Genomic DNA, 6,313 nt, shown 5'->3' on the forward strand with positions numbered 1-6,313 from the left:
GCATCACTATATGGAAGCATCTATTGCAGCAGGTACATTGACCCTACTGCATTAACAGTGCTAGTTGTTTGTCATTTCAGATAGATTGCAGCACTGCGATTCCTTTCCTTCATAAAGCCAATAATCTTTATCCAGAGTGAGCTTTCAGCTACTGGCGTAAAACTTTACCTCGTTTGAATTTTACATTCAATAAAAACACATTTGTGAGACAACAAAAGAGAACGAGAGAGAGAGAGCTGGGAAAGAGAGAAAGAGCAAAATAGCTCAGGCTTCCAAGGTATATAGCAGGCTGCTTGCCAGATGCAGTCCCAGCAGCTGGATAACAGATACAATGAAATTTCAGATCATTCTATAAATACCACTACCAGCTGCTTCCAGTTAATGTCAGATGATTATTAAAAAGTGATACGGATTAACTGTTTGTTATAAGCTATTGAGCAATAACGTCCTTTTCTCTGGACAAACCAGTCATTACTACCCAGGGGGCACAGGGTGACAGAAATAAGTCTGAGATAATATATGAGTGTCTTAAACTGATCTGACAAGAAATGGATTATGAGGTATTTTGCCTGGGGGGGGGGGGGCTCCCCTGGGACATAGCTTTTGTTTTTGTGGTGTCTCTCTTGTTGCATTAGTTTATGTGGATTTGTACAAGGAATTATATGCATAGGTCATAGATGTGGGGACTGACAGCATCTTTCACTGGTTTACCCACCAGCTCCCTACGCTCCTCCCAATGGGGCTTCTCCTGTTACCTGCTAATGCCTCCCAGTCTCCCAGCTTTTGGGCTGAACATAACATTTTTTTTTTACCTTACTGCTTTTTGTCTCACAGGTGAACATGCAAACAAATACAGACACCTTTACTTTAACCAGGGGATCACAAAACCAAGTAACAGCAACATTTGTACAATATGATGCAATTCAGTATAATAACAGTGCCGTAAATAGCGCTCATAAAATGAAATTGTCAGAGATGTGTTTTTTTAGGCCTCATTTTGGTGTATTGTACAATATCAAACTACATTTTGTTTTTCTTTTATTTTATCAAACTTCTCTACATAACAATTTGAAGAGAAAAACAATGAACATAAGTGCACGCTGGTGCAAAACTAATCCCTTGAGCTTTAATATCTCTCTCAAATAACCTAATCATTTAAACTCAAATTCATATTGGACCAAGATCGCTGAGCCAGTTTTAAATTATTTTGTCAATGCATCACCTGTGAATGCTAGAGTTGCCCACAGGCTTGATACAAGTGTCACATTTCACCTTTACCTGACAGAGCTGACGACAGGCTGTCTTGGGACATGCTTACCCAAAATGCCACTGCTTTGGCAGGGACAAGCTACAGGTAGAATCGCTCGGGAAAACACGGGAATACAAATGCAATTTGCTTCAGGCTGCCCTTCAGGAGTGAATGGCGAGCGTCTGTGTCAATTTTTTTTACAAAAACCAATCAACATCCTGTACAGTTGTATGCGCACATGCACACACACACACACACACACACACACACACACACACACACACACACACTGTAATCCATCAGTTTGCAGCATAATGGTTTTCATTAGTGGAAGACATATAAACTGACAAGGGCAAAAAGCCACAGAGAAGCCACCCATTGGACTGTAGTGATGTGGCCGGTTGGGCGACGGGTGTGACTAATTTACCCAGAAAGTGACACGTCGTCATTGCAAGCTCTGAAGCTCAAAATATTCCAATGACTGCCTTTGTTTCATTCAAGTCTTCATTCATCTTCATTTTACTTTTACTCCTCATCTGCTTGACATTTTGGTTTCTTGTTCAGGCCACTTTGATCTTGAAAACGCACATAAATTAATTCATAAAACTTTGGCAGATTTTTTCACTCATCGAGATGAAAATACCTCAAACACCCAGGATTAAATCTATAGTCACGAGATCCACCTCCATCGGGGTGGCCACGTATCATCCAGCATGACTGACAGTGAGCTGGAGCCTGTGTCTGTGTGAATGTGCTAACATGATGTGGTTTTCAAGCTTAGTAAAAGCCCAGCTTTGTGCAATTTGATTGATTTTGGCAAACAGCGCACTGTAACCCTCAAACGGCTGTGTGCAGACTTTAACCTCTGCCTCACTCTCCACAGCTGTTTCCTGCCCCAAACTGCTAAAACAGTGGTTTAGCAGGACCAGAGGTAGGCCAACACAAACCCAAATCTATCTGTCTGCCTCACACATGCACACACATCCATAAGCGCATCCCCACCTCCCTGTAGACTGCTACTGGTCACCTTGCAGCACTTCCTGTTTGAGTTGGGTCATTTCCTCTTTCTTTCTGCTGAGGGAGGGTTCGTACTTCACTGAGGTTGAAGCGCAGGATGGATGAGGAGAGGTCATAACTCCCCCTGTAATCACCTTCAACCTGCCTCTTAACCACACACACACACACACACAATACATGTAGAAAGACATGTAAAAAAGCTGTTTTTTACATCCATCTGAAGAATCTGTGCGCCAGTAGTGACTTTGAAAACCGCATACAAGTCCCATGTCACACATTTGCTTAAATTCACATCTGGGCAGAATGAGACCTTGTGAAACTGTGGGACTCATATAATTCTAAATAGGGGATCATGGCTGTGTAAAGGGCTGAAAAAAAGGCTTGTGACAGGAAGGTTGCTGGTTTATTCTGGGAGTAGGAAAACATTTTCTGTAATGGCAATGGACCCTTGAGCAAGTAACTTACCTGATTCAAAGAGGGTAAGTAGTGTATGTTAGAAGGCTTTGTTTTCACCGAGCAGCTCCCACATGTGCAATCATTTATTAACTGTAGGAATGTTAAGCAATGTGTTGCTTAAATCCTTTTTGGATGTAAAAAATGTACAAGTTACTGCATATTGTATGGTGAAAAAAAACTAAACTCAAAAGGATTTTTTCACAGCATCCTGTGAAATGAAGATCAATCAGAAACTCTTGTGTGTCATACTCATTGAATACTCCCCTCCCCCTCTATCTGTGATGACGAATCAAAATATCTCGAAATGGAGGCTGTTTATCGCCAGAGACTAAAATAACTGTTTAGAGACAATCCCAAAACGCAGACTGCTGAGGAGAGGAACATTTTCTTGAGAAACATTGGAGAACACTTCAAAGTGGTCCCAAATGAGCGGACTCATAAATGGTTTGCCCCTCAAGTGTGCTCAGCGCAATCACTCTCTGGTAGCAAGGGTAAAGAAATGAGGCAGATTGTTTGTGACAATTAGGCTGATGCCAGATACTGCCTGCCATGGCCTGCACAATCACTTGTCCCCATCAGCCAACTCTGTTTATCAGTAATTGCAATTTGGAAAGAACTCTGCGATTAGGCCCAAGGAGTGGTCAGACAGAGAGCTCGCCCAGCCCTAAACAACAGAGCAGTGTTTGGGTAGAGTCTGCACGAGGTCCCACTGAGAGAGAGTGGAGGGGTAAGAGAGAGTGTGAAAGGCAGGAAAGAAGGAAGGAAGGAAGGAAGGAAGGAAGGAAGGAAGGAGAGAAGGAAAGAAGGAAAGAAGGAAAGAAGGAAAGAAGGAAGGACATATCAGGAAAGAGACAAATATGCAAACAGTGACCCCGTCTATCACATGAAATACTATCTGATCTTTGACACGGTCTGTCTGATAAGGAAGCATTATTTTGTCACAATTTGACAGATTTTTTGGGGTTGTTTTTTTCTTTTTTTTTAACCAGGGTAGACTTGCCTCATTCATATTGTCTGCATTATGCAGCCATTAATATTAAGGTAAACTTTATCCGCAATTGCATATGGTCATTTTGATTTCCCTATAATACCGTAAGTAATGTGAGTAATAACAGTTAACATTTTTAAGGTTTTGATAATCCAGAAAGTTAGACAAATTTAATGTTCTATGTTTAATTTTAGAGCCCTAGAAATTTGCATTAACCTGTCTAAATAACCCCAATGTAACATTCACACGTCACCATCTCACACACACTCTTGCACGAAGGACACAAACACACAGATGGGTGATGTCATAGGTAAAGCAGGATCTTAAATACACCATGTTTGTTATAGTGCTCTTTAATGTTTCATTTCTTATACTGAACTGTTACTTTTATTCTCGTATTTTATCTGTTTTAAAAAAATTTATCGTTTTTAACTGCTCTTTAATGTTTTATGTAAATCACTTTGAATTGCCCTGTTGTTGAAATGTGCTATACAAATAAAGCTGCCTTGCCTTGCCTCGCCTATAGTCCTTCCTTCTCCTACAGGGCTCATTTATTACTGAACAAAATGTTCCATCACAACTCAGTTTCATATTTGAACATTGAAGTTGATATTGTTTAGTGAAACATAACACAAATACTGTAATCTGGCAGAGACAGAGGGAGAGAATGAGAGTGTGAGAGATGAAATGAAAGTAGCATATGTGGAAGTGATTGAACAGCCATGTGCAGGGAACGTAACCCTCCATTCATCCCTTCATCTGCATATCACATTAAAGACAGCCAAAGTGAAATAGGGTATAGTGTTACCCAAATGTCCCAATGATATGCATTCATTTCATTTTTCTACTCATCCTATAAGTCTATTTTCCTAGTGACTAGAGTACACTTAGGACTTGGCTGACATCTAGTGGCTGTATCTGGTTGCTGCATGTCATGCCAAATGTGGTGCATCGTTGTGGTTGGTGGTTGTCGTTTCCTGGGATTCACATTGCGTGTTGTGAGATGATGCAGATTGATGAATGATTCTAAAATATTTGTCTCCTCTCACACTGTTTTTTTCTCTTTCTGTTTCTGTTTAACATACAAACATATATGCATATACACAAAGAGAATATTCTTATTCTTATTAGTATATTCTTTAATGTTTCCCTAACTGTAGTCATATGTACTGTAGTAATACCTGTGCTTCATACTGTCCCTCGCAACACACAGTGGACAGAGAAAACATACATCAACAGTCAGAACTGAATCCAACATACAATATAATTTTCATGTTACATTTAGAATGATGTACTTGGTGATGTTATTGCAGGTACTCATGTATTTTATTTTGATGTGTTGGAATGAGATTTACAATAAATAATGCAACTTGATATATTTTCATCTATTTGATATGGTACAAAGTGAGTGTTAAAATGCTCCATGTTAGTGCAGTTTGCTAAATGAGGACCGTATGTCCCCAAACAGCAATGGTCCATTGTATGAATATATTTGTCAATATTGAGCAATAAGTACTTTGCAGAAAACAATTTATTGATGTCACGGGAAGGTATTCTAGAAATCCCCCTGCACAACAGAATAAAAAGAAACAAAATTGGTAATATAGTGAGGCACATCTGGTAATTTCAGATATTCAAACAAAGAGAAATTATAACATCGGCATTGTTGCAACAGCAGAATTGAATCTGAATGATTTCATTTGAAGCAAGAAGCTAGCTTCCTATTTCAAGTAAACTGAGAAATCGTAACTATTCATGAACAGGTGGCATATTTAAGCCTCCAACCTATAGTCAGCTCACATATATTATCATTTAGTCTAACCCAGGGGCTCAGGATATAACTGGTTCTGACTTAGGTTGTGCCAGCTTTGAGTGATTTTGCCTTTCTGCACCCAAAAACCAAGAGAGAGGACAAAAAACTCTCACCATAGCCCTTATGGTGGTTTTGAAGAAAGCTCTCCTCATGTACACACACACACACTCACATGCACACACAACACACACACACACACACACACACACACACACACACACACACACAAACACACACACAATTAATCAATGTGAAGTTTAAACTGGAGCAAAACTGTGAATCTCAACGATCAATCTTGTTCACACCTAAAAATCAATTCTGTGTCAAGTTATGCTTCAGTGCTAAAGCAAACCAAAACAAACAACAGAAAGACATCAGCAGAGAATTGGGAAGTCAAATAAGTCACCCTTATCAGTTTCAAACAGAGGGAACCAGTGAATCATCCTACTGCCAAACAAGACCTTGTTTTTGTACCTTTAATTAGACATGTGCCTTTTAAAAGTCAATTGGCAGCCATGTGGCCTTGAAATGGCCAAAACAAAAACCAAACAGAGGAATGATGCCCTTAGATATATCTCCACCATTGCTGACAGAAGGTATAGGAGATTTTCATTATGTCAAGTAAAGTGGACACAATGCCAAAACCTAAGGACATTTGGACCGCCAACTACTTACAATACTGTAACGGGCAAAGAATAAACTGTTGCTTTTTGTCTGTGTACCCCTCAGGTCACCCTGCCAACCCTCAAGGCAAGGCATGTTTATTTATATAGCACATTTCATACACAGA

The sequence above is a fragment of the Perca fluviatilis genome, chromosome 2 (assembly GCF_010015445.1).
Source record: "Perca fluviatilis chromosome 2, GENO_Pfluv_1.0, whole genome shotgun sequence".
NCBI classification, from domain to species: Eukaryota; Metazoa; Chordata; class Actinopteri; order Perciformes; family Percidae; genus Perca; species Perca fluviatilis.